The sequence below is a fragment of the Toxorhynchites rutilus genome, chromosome 2, assembly GCF_029784135.1.
Source record: "Toxorhynchites rutilus septentrionalis strain SRP chromosome 2, ASM2978413v1, whole genome shotgun sequence".
Lineage (NCBI taxonomy): Eukaryota > Metazoa > Arthropoda > Insecta > Diptera > Culicidae > Toxorhynchites > Toxorhynchites rutilus.
Window position 1 is genome coordinate 313,635,615 of NC_073745.1, and position 18,434 is coordinate 313,654,048.

The 18,434-nt window shown below is 37.2% G+C and overlaps 1 protein-coding gene across 3 annotated transcripts in view; it reads left to right on the forward strand.

Annotated features, from left to right (window-relative positions):
- The first annotated feature begins 207 nt into the window (after positions 1–207).
- LOC129765480 (tyrosine-protein kinase Src64B) overlaps positions 208–18,434 on the forward strand; it is a 180,430-nt gene continuing 162,203 nt past the window's right edge. Inside the window, exons 1-2 of one of the 3 annotated variants that reach the window (XM_055765844.1) lie at positions 208–390; positions 945–1,508. The gene's annotated coding sequence lies outside the window, so the exon portion shown is untranslated. Of the gene's footprint in view, positions 1,509–18,434 lie in introns of all 3 variants that reach the window. The other 2 variants (XM_055765845.1, XM_055765846.1) reach the window with 2 other exon arrangements.

The window sequence follows — 18,434 nt, forward strand, 5'->3', positions numbered from 1 at the left end:
ACAAATTCAGAATAACATATCGGTATATTACTCATTTTGTGTACGATGCAATCAATCTAGCATACCTTTAGTAAATGTAAAATAATAGAGCAATCTCGCCATATTGAAACATACAACACACACACACACACACACAAATCAACTTTTACGCAATGATATTTTATGCTCACCCTCGCTCTTTCGCTCCGGTCGGTGCTGCGTTCAGGGAGAAGCATCACACGCGAAAAGCCGCAACACAGCGAGTACTCGTGGCTGCGTTATGTTGCCGCTGTTGGCTACTTTCTTCCTTCAGTAGAGAGAAGAGCCTGTTCCAGTGAACATCGTGATCGAAGTTTTCGTTGCGTGTCTTGTTATCGTTGGCCCTGATATGATGAGATTCTAGGAATAGCGGTTTGTGACTTCTTCTGCACTGTTGTTTTCAAGTGTGTATGTGTGAGTGTGCGTATGTGTGTATCTTTTTTGGACCAACAAACCGCTGACTCGACTCGAAGAAGTCGTGTGCGCGAGTGGAGCGAAGAAAAGAAGACACCATCCTTTTTTGTGATGATTCCCCTTTGTGTTTGATTTGGGGAAAGAAAAGGGATTACCGTGTTTTACAATCCCCGGTTAGAGGTGGCGTAAGGAGATAAATAATTTCAGTGGCCCTGTTTCGCGGAGAAGAACACTACTATTGCTTTGGTTGTTGGGATAATTTGGCATATTGAAAATCGCCGTGTAAATTGCGTACTGTCGGAAGGATATCTTTTTTTGCTGGAGCGCGCATGTGTTAGTGCGGCTGATTGGATCGGCCGTGTCGTGGTGCAGTTGAGGGAGGGTGCGGTGAAAATAAATTTCGGGGTGGAAAAAGTTTCGATTTTCCTGCCCTCACTCCTGACGGTGGATGACGACGACCAATGTTGGTCGGGACGAGCCGAATCGTCGAATAATGAAAATTCTTTAAACAGGAAGGAAGTTTTGTGCGCGTTTGGAAAAAAGGGGTCGTTCTGTTGGCTTTGTTGTTTTTCGTTGTCTACCCAAAGTGAATAGAATTGGTTGAAGATTTTGTTGCCATAGTTTGTGATGATATAAATTATTGCTAAAGTTGAGTGGTATTATTACTAGTTTGAAGGCAGAAATAAATATAAGTGTGCAAGGTGAGAATCTCAAAAAAAAAAAGGGAAAAGCAATTGTGAACGAAGATTTATGAGCAAAGTTGGGATTAATTAGAATTTTTCACCGACTTTTAGCACGCCAGTAGGTGTGTGTGTGTGTGTGTGTGTGTGAGAACACGTATGTTATTCATCGTGAGAGGATAAAACATTTCTAGCAGGAAGGATCCGTGATAGAGCGCACAAACACAAACAGATCCTTCCCACTCTACAGACAAGCAACAAGACAACGTGTAGCGGAAAACATCGCCGCCAACTTGGATAATGTATACAGCACAACAATATCAATAAGACCCGTTAACAACAATAGCCAAATTGGATGGTTTCATCTTATCGCAACGGAGGCTGAGAATAACAAAGGTTTGTTGTCTTGGAAATGTCTGCAATTTGTAAAGCTATTTTTGAAACTATTTGTATGTTTTGGAAAAAATGTTGCAGTAGACAATTTTTTTTTTGCGGGCAGGATTTCCCTGACAAATTCAAGCGGAGTCTCATCTAGGGACTGAACGCTGCACTCAAGAAATTAACCGTTGAAAAATATCGTTCAATTTAAGCCTCAAAAAAATAAAAGGATTGTAGATTTTGGATTATCATTGTTTGACTTTGTTAGCATCGCCATAACCGTTATGATGGTTATGTTTTTATACGGGTTAATTATTGTTACCGTTTTCGTTCTAATCTAATTGGCTAAAGCACCCATATAAACAAAGTAACTCAAACAAATTGATTGAAAAAAATATAAACACAGTGAAGGATCATAAAGCAGTGAGCAGTGTAAACAGTGAACACAAAACAACATTGAAAATATGGAGGCGGTCCGAGATGAACAACCTTGCAACACAGCAGTGGAACTCCATACAATTCAATGACTAAAAAGTGTCCACATTTTCATCGCTTGTTTACATTGAGAATATTTTTTTTTCAGGCACACTTGATTTGAGAGTGTATGGATTTCTAGCTGTCTTGACGCAAGGTCTTTAATGAAAAATGTTAAGATGGGAAGGTTTATATAAACATGTTTATTATTCTATAAGTTTATTCAAATATTATTATTGCCCTTCTTTTACTATTCAGTGCAATTTTATCAAAATTTGAAAGAGAAATTAAAAAAGGAATGTTTTTTAAAATATTTTTTTGAGATGGTTAATAAAAATCCATGATTACCCCCCCTTATTTGTTAATTTTTCCTGCTTTTCGTTCTTTGACCTATCATTTTGACAATTCAATTTGAGAGGTTTAAAATTGCGACAAGATAGAAGAAATTTGGCTTGAAAGAGCGAATTGTGGAAAATTAGGTGGCTATTTTTTTTTAATTAAAGTTGTTCTGTAGTATTTAATTTCTGAATTTGTTTTAAATGACCGATTGAAGTTGATTCATATAAGAATAAGATTTCATTTGATATGTCGATTTTTGAAATCGACTCAATGGTTAAAAAGTTATGACGTTTCTTACTTACTTAATTAGCAAAAGGCCCCAGTGGGGCATGTGTTGTACACAAAAGTCGTCTTCACATGAATTTTATATTTGTTTTCCCAAATTCTTAACTTTCAAACTTATTTCAAGGATCAACGTATCATATTTTTTTATTAATCCGCAAACATGGCTAGTAGTAACTTAAAAAACCAAACTCATAAACGACAAAAAGAGTCTTCGATTGTATATATTGTATCATCCGATATCCAAGGAAGTTAATGATACTTATATTTTCTAGCGTTAATCCAAGTGCAGTAATCCTAATTATTATTATGGCCGCACTAAAAGATATGAAAAACAACAAGAAAAACGCGAACTTTGAATTTTGTGAACTCTTGCAGTATTACTTCAGCCATTCCATGCCAAACTGATATAGTGGTTTTCAGATTTTCGTGAAAATTGGTAGCTTGTTTTCGTTATGGTAAAACATTGAACCTGTATTATTTTTTTTGGGTGATTCGATTTTTTTCACTTTTCCAAAAAATTACTTTTATCAAAAATCCATAACTTTTGAACCACTGAGCCGATTCAGATGATCGACACATCAAATTGAAGTTTATGAGCTAGTGGAAAAATGTCAAACTTGCAACGAATTTGAATTTTGTTTCCGTAATTATTGATTGTATCCATTTTTTATAGTTTGCATGGTTTCGGGACCAACGGCGCTCTAATTTTCTATATTTTTTCTTGAAAACTGAGGATTTTTTATACATTTACATTTTTTACTCAAATCAGATGTATCCTTTTTTCTTTTTTGAGTTTTAATGTTAACCGAGATGATCGATATACCAAATTAAAGTCAATCAGCTAGAATTTTCTTTTCCACGCACACATAAACAAAATCTGTGACGTCACAGATTTGAAAAACTTTCCACCTTTCATTTTCCATCTCGGAGTCGGTCGACCCCGGAAAGATGAAAAATGGAACTATGAATTACATTACAGTACGAGATATTTGTTGTTTTGTTATCCTTTTTGTTCATTTTAGGCTCATTAGCATTTTAGCTGTAACAGAGACGAATTTTAATCGTGCACATGTCACATGTTTATCATATCTATAATTAGCACATTACACAGTTGCAATTTTTCGGCGTTAGTGTATTCCCTCCTATACCATTGCATATGGTACACATTTACACAGTAGCCATTTAGGCGTGAGAGTTTTCCTTCTGTTCATCGATTATCCAAGTTAGATCGGACAGCGGAGACAGTTGATTCATCATTGGTGAGTTATTTATAGAACAACAGCTCGATATGTCTTGCAGAGCAGAGCAGTTGTATGGATGAATCGATCTTATTTCGACCGTGGATCGATCTCCAATAAGGGCCCTGAGTTTTGAACTCACGATCGATCGCTTACTAAGCGAACGCGCAACCAATGTAGCTACGGAGACCCTCAATATATTTGTTATTCAGAACCTGTTGTTTCATCGGAAACATCAATATGAAGAACATGGACAAAAGTTTCCCATTAATATTGGTTTGAATTTTCATTGGCTTTGTTTGAAAGATACTCAATCCTTTATTCGAACAATCCATGCGGGAGATTTTTTTTTTGTTAAAAATTAAATTTTAATTCACCGACACATAATTTTGCGGATAGAGAAACGATCCCATGATTAATTCTGAACCTAGCAACTGAACATATTTACATTTTTAAATAATCTCGTCAATTGAAAATCGTATTTTCCTACATTCATTTGAATAGTTTTGAATATTTGCGTCAAAAGTCCTTAACATTACAAAAATTAAAGATAATTAGTCCCAATAATTACAGTTTACAAACAATTTTTCAAACGGTTGATGTTGAATAACAGCTCTTGAAATACTTTTTGAGAAATAATCTGATGCGTTAAGGGGGCATTCTAGTGTAGAGACACGAATTTCGGACGTTTTTTCGAGCTCTCTAAAAATAAAACGAAAACTATGTTTACTATCTATTATATCATTATTTGTTCATCTATTTTTTAACAATGAAACAAAAATTGAACGGAGAAAAAATATTCATAACTAGAATAGTTACAAGCTGATGAAGTGACCTGATGAAGTTGTGCCATGGCGCACACGATTCCAGCCCTTCTGGTTATCTGAAACAGGCAAATCGAACAGATTCTAAATCAGTAAAGATGCCGCTATCCCATGAACCTCGGACAAGCCAAAAACGTATTTTTTTTGACAAAATGGCGGCCATTTGAAAAACAAAATGCGGTCTAGAAAGTTTTTTTCTTACGTTTCCCAATTTTTAAAAAATATTAAAATTTAAAAATTATTATTTTTCATTGGCTCATGCGATAGAGAGATGCATGCGGATTGTATTCATATAAATTCGACATGAATCGGTTCAGTAGAACTTGAGATATCGTGTACGCCAGTTCGAAAAAACGAGTTTCGAGAAAAACGCGTTTGTAGATCATTGTTATGGTCATACCAGGTTAGATACCGCATCTCTAAAATGGCTCTAACTCGGTAAACAATAGGATTTTCGATAAGTCCTTTCTATGGTATATTCTTGAATGCCTTAACTACAGAAATATGAAGAAAAAATTTTTGATTTTTTTTTCGAATTTTCAAACTAGAATACTGCCTTAAGCTGAGACGTACACTTCTTGTTTCCAGATCAGTAATGTGACTTTTTGGCAGATGAAGTTTGGTTTGTATTTGGTATGAATACTTTTTCGTTTGTCACCTCTCTGTTGTGTTTTTTTGCTTTTTTTTGTTTGTTCCATTCAGTTGTGAGTTACATGTTGTTAACAATGGAAGTCGACAAAGAGAAAATACAATTTACAGTTTTTCTTTGATAAAGGTTAAATTACAAGCCAGGTTGTTGATATTGTAAATGGTGTTTATGGTGCTAATACTAACAGTTAATTGCGTGCAATTTTGATTTCGTCGATTCCGTTCAGAAATTTTGACGTAGGACTAGTTCTTTCATTTCTGTATTGGGGTGTAAGTTCAAAGATTCGAAAACAAGAGAGTGACGCTTGGAGTGCAAGCACACAAATCCGTATATAAGCTAGCGCACACACACGGGAATCCATTCAATTGTATTGCGATGTGAGACGCGGGAGTTCACGCTCCCACGCCTATGCATTATACTGTTTTCTCCCAATTCCATTTCGTTTCTGCAGCTGAACTGAAAGGAACATTTTGCGAAAATCGTGGTATCGATGATAATTCGATGCCGATGGGTGCCGTTGACTATGGATTTGATATGTTTGATATGGTGTAGTGGATATTATTTCACCAATTCGAAGAAATCACATTTATGGAAGCACCGTTATAAAATTATTTGTTTCGAAAGCCGCAATCGATCGTCGTTTCCAATGGTTGGGACGGGGGTCTTATTTTTGCTGTGTAATTCCGAGGAGTAATCCATTCCTTCTCAAGTGTTAATAATTCAGCTTCGGATCAACGATGATTCCGATTGTCGGGACTTGGGGAGGGGGTACTATTTGCCCCAGGTATTTCCAAGGAGCAATCGATTCCTCCATTGAGCGTTTTCAGCTAAACCAGGGGTTCTCAAACGAGTGCTCCCTTGGCCGAGTGGTTAGCGTCATAACTAACATGCCGGGTGTTCGGGTTCGATTCCCGTTCTGGTCGGGGGAATTTTTCGTCAAAGAAATTTCCTCCGACTTGCACTGTGATCACGCGTCGTCTAGAGCTTGCCACTCAGAATGCATTCAAGGCGTGTTATTTGGCATAGAAATCTCAACTAAGTACTAATAAAAATGACGCAAGTAATACTACGTTGAGAAGGCGAAGTTCCTCTAGGAACGTTAGTGCCATTGAAGAAGAAGAAGGGGTTCTCAAACTATTTTGGGCAATAGACCCATTTTCCAGAATTAAGTGAAACATCAGACCCCTATGACCAAATTTTTTAAACAAAAATCTATTTCTAGGTTTTGTCTTATTCATACAAAATTCTTACTAATTTATAGTCTTTGCGGTTGATTACCCTGTCATAAAGCCGTATATTGCCATCAACAGAAAATATTTTTTTTTGCCGCACTTGGAATATTATTACAATATTTTGCTTAACCAAAGACTTCTGAAAGTATCTGGCAATATACCAATTTTTTTTTGGGATGAAAAAATGTACGATATTAATTTGGGAGTAATTTTTTTGTGAAAAACGCGATTTCAGAGCGTCGGAAAAAAGTTCGTTGAACATGCAACAAGTTGATAATTTTTCCACTGTAAGCGTTCTATTTGGGATCTCGTAAGAACTACTGATCTTATGAGGGAACTGTGCATGATAGAGTTTCGTTCTGTATCCCACATGCTGATCATCAACCAGTGCATACATCCGGTGTCTAAGTTTCGCCGGAGTTTGGCCCACCTTGAGGAGCTCCCCTGTGAGATCACACTTACTAGTTGCTAGTTTTTTCAAGTATGACCACGATTTTTGAAACAATGGCGAACTTGGAAAATCTGCTCTTAAATTTGAGGAAAACTGTAGTAGTAGCTGGTTCGAATGTAGATTGTGAAGCCATAGATGTCTACCGCTACAATTATCGACCGAAAAAAAATAGAAACTCTTGTGCAATGGGCTAATAAAAATTGTTTTCTTAGTATCAATGCACGTCCTGCACTGTGAATGTCTGACCATGCATTCCGAAGCGAACTATTAGGGTGCGAATAATCCGCACTACAGCAGAGCAAACAATGTAATTATGCTTCGCCGCTACGTTTAGTGCGCATTTATACGACTCGGTTAATTGTTCCTGCCAATGGATCTATTAGGGGTTGTCCACATACCACGTGGAAAGAAAAACCAAGATTTCAGACACGCTCCTCCCCCTCCGTGGACAAGCGTGGACATTGTCTATACCCCTCCCCTTGTTGTCCACGTGGACATTTCTCCATTTTCTGACAGAAAATTCGAAAAATAATTGAATTACGATTAAATTCCAATTTTGTTTTTTTTCAATCCTATGGTTTGACATTCTTAGAAATGTTAGCTTCATAAGTAGTAGCGGTTTGTTCTCAATTTGTTCCTCAACATTTCCCGTGAATTTAATTTATTTGTATAGCTATTTAGTTTCTTCCAAATTCCATTAACGTTGTTATTACGGTATATCACGTTTTTTATTCTTTATTTTTTGATATTTTCAGATATCCTCTCCTCTTTTAAGACTTTTAAGCTGGTTCGTTCCACCAAAAACGACCTAATAAGTACCACGAGGTGTGTTTACAATGAACTTATTACCAATATTATTGATTTTACATACAGATAGGGTTAAACAATTTCAAATATTTATATCACCAGAATTTCAACACATTTACACATTGAGTTATTTTCCCTGGTCGTTTGGCGAAGATGTTCGATTTCCAAGACCCCAGGCGGTGGTGAATCACGGAGGGGAGGAAACAAGGATCTTTGGATCACAATTTCTTATTCAAATTTTAAATACAAATTGGCATCTTTTAGAAAACAATGCAGTGTAGCATTTTATGGAGGAGGATGGAGGATTATCTTCAAGGATGATCACAAATGATCCCGCTGATCCCGTAAAAGTTCCGGAGGTTCTCGTATTTCAGACAAATACAAACGATGTATTCGACCGATTTTCGGATCTCATACATATTACAAAGGGGATGGAAGAATCTTCTGTTGAAGTTACGTTATATTTTGTAGTGGCCGGTTATGAGTCTGGACAGGATTCGATACTCTCTCAACGCTTTGAAGCCTTTGATTCTGGCTATGTAGCCTTTTTATTTTCCAGAACGCTTCAAACCGCTTCGTCGGATAATTTTTGTGAAACAAATTCGACTACATTGGCCCAAACCAAAGTTATTTAGCTATCGATGGAAGGTTGGAGTGTGTCACCTGTTGTAAGATTTTATAATAAAGACAGTCAGGTGCGTCTCCTCACCTCAGCTGGTTCAGGCGAGGAAGGTCACAGTTCTGGAGATTTTAACCGCGTCTACGAAGATATCAAACGGAGGTTCCCCTACTTCAGCGCATACCGAGACTGTTGGTTTTTTTTTGTAGCAGGCCAAAGATATTCCACAGTGAAGTTTATCTCTCCGGTGAGGTTTGGTAATGGTTTAACAAAATTAAACCGGGAGGCACATTTCTTCCTCGTCTCTTTGACATGGTGCTGGAAATTCAGGTTGCAGTTGGCCTCCACTCTAAGTATTTCCAAAGTTCTTCGGCGGAGGATGCCTTCGTTATAAATTTTGATTCCCGAACGCATTCCCGTTGTAAATTTTGACCATTATGTGATCACTCTTTTGCCACTAAAGCCGGAAACCTAGTTCGACAGTCCATTTACCGATATCATTGATAGCTGCCTAGATCGCGATGCGTTTACGTAACCAAGGTTCACCAGGTTCACTCATTAATATAAATATTTGTAATGAATCTCTTATTTCATGTATCATGTACTGAGGATTATTCTTGATGTATGTCTCGATTTGATTATCATCAGTGGTGGCACAAACTTGCCGGACAACACAATAGAAATGTATTCCAGAAAATATAACATTTCAACGTAGATTGTCTTCGTTACTAAGGACACTTATCTAGAAATGGTTGTATCCCATTCACCCGAGACACATTTATCCGAATGTGACATTTACATAAATGGAACGTTTACCCGAATAAAAAAGGAAAAATTTCGACAAATCAGATTATGAGTTTTTTCAAATCTTCTGTTGATAAATAAGATTGAACCAAAACAACATGAAAGAGCAACCAAAATGCGAGGTAAAATAAGAAATTGTGATGAGGAAATTCAAAAATGATGTTGAAGACTTCACTGTGTCATGTTTAGAAATAAGTGTAGGCACAACTGACATGCCGTCTCATTCATAGAAAATTAATAATTTTATTGATACATTAATATATTTGATTAATATATATATCTTTTTCATAACTTTGGAAAATATAGTATGCAACGCCGCTTTTTCTCGTTTGCTCTATCCATGCAATATACGAGTTTTCGGATAACAGTCAATGTATAAATATTATCATTCTAATAACGCTCATCAGTATGAAATATTAAAAAAATCTTCTAATTAAATATAGCTATAAGTTATACTTTCGGGTAAATCTTGCATTCGGGTATTTGTTGCATTCGGGTAAATGTCGCATTCGAGTAAATGTTCATTCGAGTAGATGTTCCATTCGGGTGAATGTTTTTCGGGTAGCTGTCGTTCGGGTAACTTTCGGATAAATGGGACTCCCAGAAATACGGTCAGTGCACCCATGAAGAAAAATTGTTGTTCGTGCTCCATTTTCGCAAAACGTGGGAGTTCTGAAAAAATAGAAACGAAATAGTCTTTACTTTGGACGCGTCTTTATTTTTCATTTTCTTCAATGACTCTCGAAAACAAATCAAAGTCGATCGCTCTCAGTTCATATACGCTTTTTCCAGAATACACACTTAGGAAAGAAGTTCAGTGATATGAAAAAAAATATGGATGTTCGACTATCAGACAGTTCAACCTTTTTATTGATAAATATGGCTTTTCTTGGAAATGTTTTTTCAAATATTCATTTAATGTGTCCACGTGGTCACTATTTTAACTCCCTCCCCAATCACCGTGGACAAGCTTGGACATTTTCGTAACCCCTACCTCCCTAAAGTTGTCCACGTAGTATGTGGACAGTATGTGGGATTTGTGATTCGATAATGCTTGTTTTTTCAATTTAAATTTTTTTTTGTGGTTTGTTTCAAAACACAGGAGGCTATTCTTGGGGACATAACCAGAAAAACGTAGGAGTATGTAGATTATTATCTTCCATCTTATTCATATTTCTATACAGTGTAAATGTAGTGAAAGCAAACTAAATGTTGGAGGCGCAAAGTAAAAAAAAATCAGATTGACTCTTAGCAGAAGCATTGACTTGTACTGTTGATTGCTCGCTATATATATATATTGCATATCCATTTGCTAATAAACTCATTTCAGCTGTAACAATTTTAATCGTGTACATGTTACATGTTTATCGCATCGATACATATGGTAAATTACACAGGGACCATTTCATAGTAAGAATGTTCCTTCCGATCCATTGTTCGGTTGGACCGGATAGTGCAGACAGTTGATATGATCATTTTTGTGTTTATTAATAGCACAGTCCTTGTTCGAAGCAGCAGGGCGCGTGTGAATAGAGAGAGGCAAGGACTCCGACCGTGAATCGATTCCACTAATGATTGTTGCGTGATCGTAGTTATTCAATAACACACAAAGATGGTAAGTTGTGGGCTATGAGTTTTGAACTCACGATGTTCGCTGTCTAGAGCGCCATTGAATCACTGAACTTATTGAATATCCAAACAATTTTTCAGTATCTCTTAGCAAAATTACATCTCCAAGGCTTCGAAACGCTTCATTCCCGAAGAAATGATCCACAAATCATACTACGCAGCACCTTCCGCAGAATGCCCACAGAAAATCCGAACCGAATCGGTGGTATGGTGGAGACGGAGGCTATAACAACTCCAACGGAACGAGTTTTCATCTTCAGTTTTCAACCGAAAAACACAACTCCCACTTCTGGAAAATATTTTTTCACATCCGGCTTGAAATGTGTTGAAATTTGACGCCACTCCTGACTCGAAAAAAATTAACGAATTCGTCAAAATCTAATGATCGGTCAATAAATAGTCATCAATAAGCCTATAAATTCATATCATCATTCATGCCTAATCAGCCGAAAAAAAAGGAAATTTTGACGCGACCCTTTTCGATTTCATTGAAACTTGGTACATAAGATGGAAGCGATCTAAAATCTCAATGTTTAATTAAATAATTCTCGATTCATTCTTTTTATTGTTAGAACCACACACACACAAACAAGCTGGCCATATGTCGAACTTCCATTTCCAAGAATGTCAGGAGTGAGAATTGAACTCGTGATCATTAGCGTGATAGGTACGGATGTTACCACAACGCTAGATCGCATAATATTCATTAAATCTTTTTTTTCTTAATCTAAACCATATACAACAAATAATGGACGATTCATGTTATTGCACTCAACAGCATATTTGAGTTTGTCGTATTCAGTTTCTCACCAGCTGTTCGGCATATATTTAGAGTTTGTGGGGAGCTCTCAAGAGCGCATCCCCCGACAGCATACAATCCTCTATGCGTGAGACCTACGGCTCAGACTCGAAACCTCCCGCCGCAGCAAGGTAAATGACTGCTGGGACCGATACGAAAACAACACACCAAAGGGAAGGGACATGCGTGCGGCATGTGGTTCCCTTCCTCGACTCCTTTTTCTTGTGCGCACTTGGGACTGAGTGTGTGTGTGTATGTGTGTGCGTGCGTCTGATTCAATGTTTGCGCACATTTAAAGAGGCCTACAAACCCCTCTCACTTACCTTCTGTCTGAATTTGGCCGCCAACGTTGAAGCACTCTCCGATCGAGCAGCAGACGACGGCCGGTCTGTCATTCGATGGTGAGTTCTGTTGTTCCATTGATTCCGAATACCGGTTCGATGTGTAGTTTTTCGTCGCCGCACCCTTCTTGCCCCCACTTGTGTATGTGTGTTTGTTGCAGTGTAAGACGAATGTTTTTCTTTTGTGTTCATCGGTGCGCGTGTGTGGTTGTGTGTGTTTGGAGATAGTTGCCCTTTTGAACCTTACACGCTGACTTGTTAAATTTTCACTTCGTGTTGGCGTTTTGTTGTCTTTGCTCCGATGGCTTTATATGGGAACAAGACTGGCTCAGGCTCACCCCCAGCAAAGGACGGATGTTTAAAATGGGTTCAAGACCTGACGAGGGCTCTATAGTGATTGGCTCCAGTTGTTGATCAAATGCAAAAGCTCCGTTACCTGTGTTTGCCTCGAACTAGTGCCAGTTATTCCAATTATATCAAATGACACATGTCATATGTTGTTTGCTGTTCTCTAACATTGCCGATTGGGTATATATGTTTGGTTCGAATTGAATGTTTTGGTAGGGTTTTCTGTGATAACAGCGATAAGATATCCAATATTGCTCATTTGGTGGGGAGTGAAGATGTCCACGCGATAAGTAGTATCGAGCTGTAGGATCTGTGTTATCAGGTTATTGAATGTTCCTTGTTACATGAGTCAAAACTGGGCTATTCAGTATCTATTAAATTTTCGCATGATATAAATAGAACTGAAGTGAAGTGAAGGATTTTTTGTCCAATATTTCGAGGTCCTGACCCTTGTTCATGTACTAACAGTGTTGGTCAAACCTTAATCGAACTTTTTCATACCGTGATAATGTAACACTGAGTTTCCGTCAAATTTTCGAACCCATAAGAGCTGTTCAAAGGTGTAGAAAACATACGTTTCAAGAAGAAATCTACAGATGGTTAACGCTTCTTCTTCTGCAATAGCACTAAAGTTACTAGAGGATCTTCCCTGTCTCAACGTGGTATTATTTGCGTCCTTTTTTATTAGTACATAGCTGAAATTTCTATGCCGAATAACATGCCGTGAATGTATTCTGAGTGGTAAGCGAGAAGATAGAAGATAGAAGAATACGCGTTACCACAGTGCATGTCGGAAGAAATTTTTCCCCAAAAAAAATCCCCCGGCCTGAGCGAGAATAGAACCCGAACCCTCAGGATGATATGTGTTACACCAACCACTCGTCTACGGGAGTACCTCTGGTCAATACTATGTTTAGTGAATTAGAAAATCTTCTAATTAATAACGAGAATCCCGATTTGATGTGATGGCAAAATTAAACGGTGCTAGAATTCTATTGCAAAGTTTTAAAAAGAACTGGAAAGAATTTTAATAGATATCAGGAAAGTAAAAAATAAACTAAATAAAAATCGAATATAAACTGAACAAATAATAATATTAAATATAGAAATATGACTGAACTATGAATATGACAAGTGCATTTGAATTGGGTGTGAACCAATTGAGCAATGAACGAAAATTCAGTAAACTATTTATGGGAGATTGAAAATAAAAAAAGACGAATGAAAGTCAATAAGAGATAATAAAATGAAATAATTGGGAAATATGGAATAATAGAGGAATTTTCGAGTGACTGCCATCAGAAACCATCATTCATCATCAGAAAACTAGAAAGCATTTAATGAAAAATAGTATCAATATTAGTAAAAAACTTAGGTACTTTCGTATTAGCGTCACCGGAGCCGAAATACAATAGATAGCGATTTTATTGTACAATTGTTGCTGCCTTGTTGTTTGTAGTGTTTTGTCATTTTTTATTGTTACGAAAATGCGATTTTATGATTTGCGGTATTCAAGGATGAACGCCACAGGAGCGCAATTTTCATTATTCATTTTTTTTCGTAATGAAATTTATTCTAAAAGTAACGTAATGGGGACGTAGTCCGCATCAATCGAGGATAAGGAACAGAGGGTGCCCTAAGCCGCCGAGGTGACACAATCCGAGTCGGCCGCCGACCCGTCGTCGGAAGCGGCGGCCTTTCGCAAGCAAACCTGTGTTCCATCGATTGCCCGGTTAGTTTGAAACATAGGAGACGATCCTTTAGTTAGGTCGTCGGACGGCATACATTTGCCTGGTTGATTTTTGCACTGAAATATAAATGATATATTCCAAAGCAAAACTAACCTAACTAAAGTATCGTCTCCTATGTTCTGTTGAGAGCTGTTGGTTTTGAAATTTTTGAAAATTTTAAATTTTTCAAATGATAAAACGACCTGTGCGTGAAGTAATTTACCCGAAAAACGAATAAGTTGACTGGAAAAATAATGATTCTGTTTATGATTTTTTTGTTTATGACAATTGTGGTGGTCCTGATAAGAACCTGTGTTGGTGGGTCATAACTTTGGTGCTGTCGGATGGTGACGGCCTTTGCGTTGACTTTGATGGACTCGATTTCCATTGGATTCTGATGAATTTTTATTTTATCTTTGCCCAATTTCTGTATTTTTTTTTAACTTATTTTAGCTTTTCCTTTCTTTTTCGTGCTTTGTATTATATTGGCTTTGTACTGAAACGTTCACGGGAATGCTAACAAGATGACTGTCGAATCATGAATAATGTCCCAGTGTATGCAAATATTGTGTAATCAAAATTATTCATTTTTAAAACAATGCAGAAGCAATGTGAGAACTTTTCATAGAACGACTACAAAAAATCCGAATCGAATCGGCGGCGGAGGCGATAGCAACAGCAGTGGAATAAATTTTCACCTTCAGTTGTCAACCGAAGAACACAGTTCTTACCACTCGGAAGAAACTTCTTCACATCCCGTTACCTCCATTTTCAATGCGGTAACAACACAAGAATTCGACCCGACCGCATAGTTGACGTAGGATTCCGTTAGGCTGTCTGTGGCATGCTGATTTTGGATATGTTCGAAAAATTACACCCTTAAACTCTCTGATAATGATTCGGTGGCCCTGAAAAGGGTCGTTTTGTTCGGTTGTTGGGTACTGTTTGTTCACAACCGAGTGATGATGACAGAAGAATGGTGATTATTCGATGGATGGAACGAATCGCGTTAGAAGATGTCGAAGGGGAATGAGTTATAATGAAAGCTGTGGCCCTGGACGAGGTGGCACCTGTGTTATGTATGGAAGAAATAAAAAAACACCAATGTAATATAACAGCCATTCCATGCCAAACCCATATAGAGGTTCTCAGATTTCCATGAAAAATTGTAGTTTTGTTCTTTATCGCAAAATATTCGATCCATATTTTTTTTTATTTCTTCGTTAGGGTGACCATTTCCATTTTAAGGTGGTGCGAAAAATAATGTTTTTTCTCTTTTTCTCAAAAATGATTTTTTGCAACTCATAATGCAACTCAGGCAACTCATAACATTTAAACCACTGAACCGATTTAGATGATCGATATATCAAATTGAAGCCTATGAGCTAGCCTTTTGCAAATTGCAAATAAGTGTATTTTATTTTCGTAATTATTGAGTGTAGTCGTTTTTTATTGTTTTCATGGCTTTGGAATAGAGGGCGCTATATTTTTTTAATATTTTTCCTTGAAGGCTGAGGATTTAAGTCATAACATATCTCGATATCAGCAACAATTTTTCTCCCTTTTTTCCACTACAAAAAATCATAATTTTTGAACTACTGAACCGATTCAGATGATCGACATATCTAGCTCATTGACTTCAATTTGATATGTCGATCATCTAATTCGGTTTAGTGGTTCAAAAGTTATGATTTTTTGAAAATAGTCATTTTTGGCAAAAGTGGAAGAATTGATTTTTCGGACCACCCTAAAATGGAAATGAGCGCTCTAATAAAAATAAATAAAAAATACGAGCCTAATGTTTTTCGATAAAGAACAAAATTACCACTTTTGACGAAAATTTGAGAAACACTATATCGGTTTGGCATGGAATGGCTGATAAGATAATTATCATTGTCGAACACAATTATCATTTTTTCTCATAACAAAAAACATGTTACTTTATTATAGAGAAAATATATTTGAAATGGAAAAGGTGATTTTATTTTACAATTTTAACACTTTCTGTTTATTCAACCCATTTCTATTTTCACTTCGAAACCCAACGGAACACGATGCTATATGTCTCAATGCGAATTTCAGTTGTACTAACAGCACCTAATACGATGTGTGGAGCATATGGGGAAAAGCTTTTTCGTATATCTCTTCCGTTTTCCAATTTTTTTCGCCGCATGAACTTTCCTTGGGTGAAGATGAACACAACAAAACAGACAGCTTAAATCGGATGAGAACGGGAACATACAAATTTTTGGAAATTGAAATGAATCGACTCATATTTTAAGTCGTTTTTAACACAACCCTCAATATATACAATTTTACACTCACATTTTTTATTTCAATGGATGTTCGGAGGTGGAGATTTATGATCAACTTTAAAACTTTATTTTGAACACAGTCTGTGTATTGTAGCACAGCATTTCCAGTCCGGAACCGCGTATTCAATCATGAGATAATTTACTTGTTTGTAGACAGCCACTGATTATTCAAGTTCAGTTTCAAAGTTCTGCATGTAAAAGGACACAGAGACCGAATGAGTATGTTATTTTTTGTAATTGTTTTGTTAACATGAGACCTGAAGATCAATTGTCTGTCTAATGTGAGTCCTAAGTAAATTACCTCTCCCGATCACTGAATGATGCAGTCTCCAAGCCGAATTCTGCAAGCATCAGGAGGAGCAAGTCTTCGCTGAGTCTTCACCACATTGACAACAATCTTCCAATTACGAAAATAAACAGCTACAGAATCCAGGCCTACCTGTAGCTTACGGGGATGCTTATATGTAGCTTGTATTTTTGATTTCGACCAATCAGAACGAGGTATTTCCGCTTGGATAACAGTTAAGATTGTTTAATTGTTCGATAGTTAGTTTCATGAAATATATTATTTTATTCAATGAAAAAAAAATTACTGAGCAATAAGCGTTTGAAATTGAACATTTTCCACCATGCGATCGACTTTTGTTTTTCAATTTGTACCTCCAATATGTTCCCGACAGACGTAATCCTACGTCAAAATTGTTTGTTGTCGGATGTTTTTCTGATATGTGACTACTTTCTAGTCAAATTTCTGACTATTTCTTTTTATACAATAAATATATTCAGGAACGGGGACCGGCACTGATATTGTGCAAAGGCTCTTGATGCGGTATGAATGGTAATCGTAGAGAGAACAAATCGGAACTCAACGTGTTAAACTACTTTTGGCAATGTATAAAAAACAACATCAATGTGTGCGTGCGATGCAAAAATATAAAAGCATTCTACACTATACGGCATGAAAAACTATGCGGTGTCTCAACCGAACTATGTTACATCAAATCATCAGACTAGGTGATTCAAAAGATTAATAGTAATAAATGTCATGATTTTCCATATTGTTGCATCTATCAGGTGCACAATACATCGATGGAAAGCCATTCATTCGAAATATATTATTCCTAATCAGGGCGTTACGAAGTCCGTCTCATTCACAAATCGTTACTAAATAATGAATCTATTGCATTTCAAGTTACACTTTATTCATGCTGGGTAAATATACCGCTACACTCTCTTCACGCTGAATGCCCTCTTATTTCACTTCACGTTCATTCGTATTAGCCTCCACACTGAAGCGAAGTTTTCAGTGCTCATTTTGAGAACGAACTTCGAAAATTCATCCATTTGAGGAGTCTATATTCTATATGAGTAATCAGTTGTCGGCACCGGTAGTTGTAGGGGTAAACGTAACTATTATTTAGCGCTTTAACGATGATAATGAATACAATCCATTGGAGCAAGTTGAATGTTTCAGCAGATCGATGATTCTGTATGCGTAGAGAATATACCGATTTCATCCCGATAGATCAATATAAATTGATCGAACATGACTGGCTGAAAAAAATCATTTTCTTCGTTTCAAAAATGATCAGCCGTGTTCGTCACTAATTTGTCGAAATTTATAAACAAATATTGCAACAAGCAAACTCTCGGCGTACAACGTCTTTGTTGGTCGTTACAAATTGCTTCTCACAGATAACGGTGACTTCGCCCGAACATCATACCATTTTAACATCGTTAATCGTTTCCTGTGGCTTGGTAATGGTGCACTGCGGCCTCTTTACACGCTCAACACAAATCATCGAAATATTCCACCCATAAGCGCATATGCTAACAAGAACCCACGACTCTCCGCTGGGTCGTGTCATCATCCAACTCGCGTGTTGTCTTCTTCCGCAGCGCGAGAACGTGTGATAAGGCGCGCACGACGCAGCAAACTAATAATCCCGCATGCCCTCATTATCGCGTCAATCAAATTAAAAATACACATTCAGAGGCCGAGAATGTGTCTCGCCGCCGCGCCGGTTTAGAGCATTGAAGTGCAACAGGAGCGAGTGAAA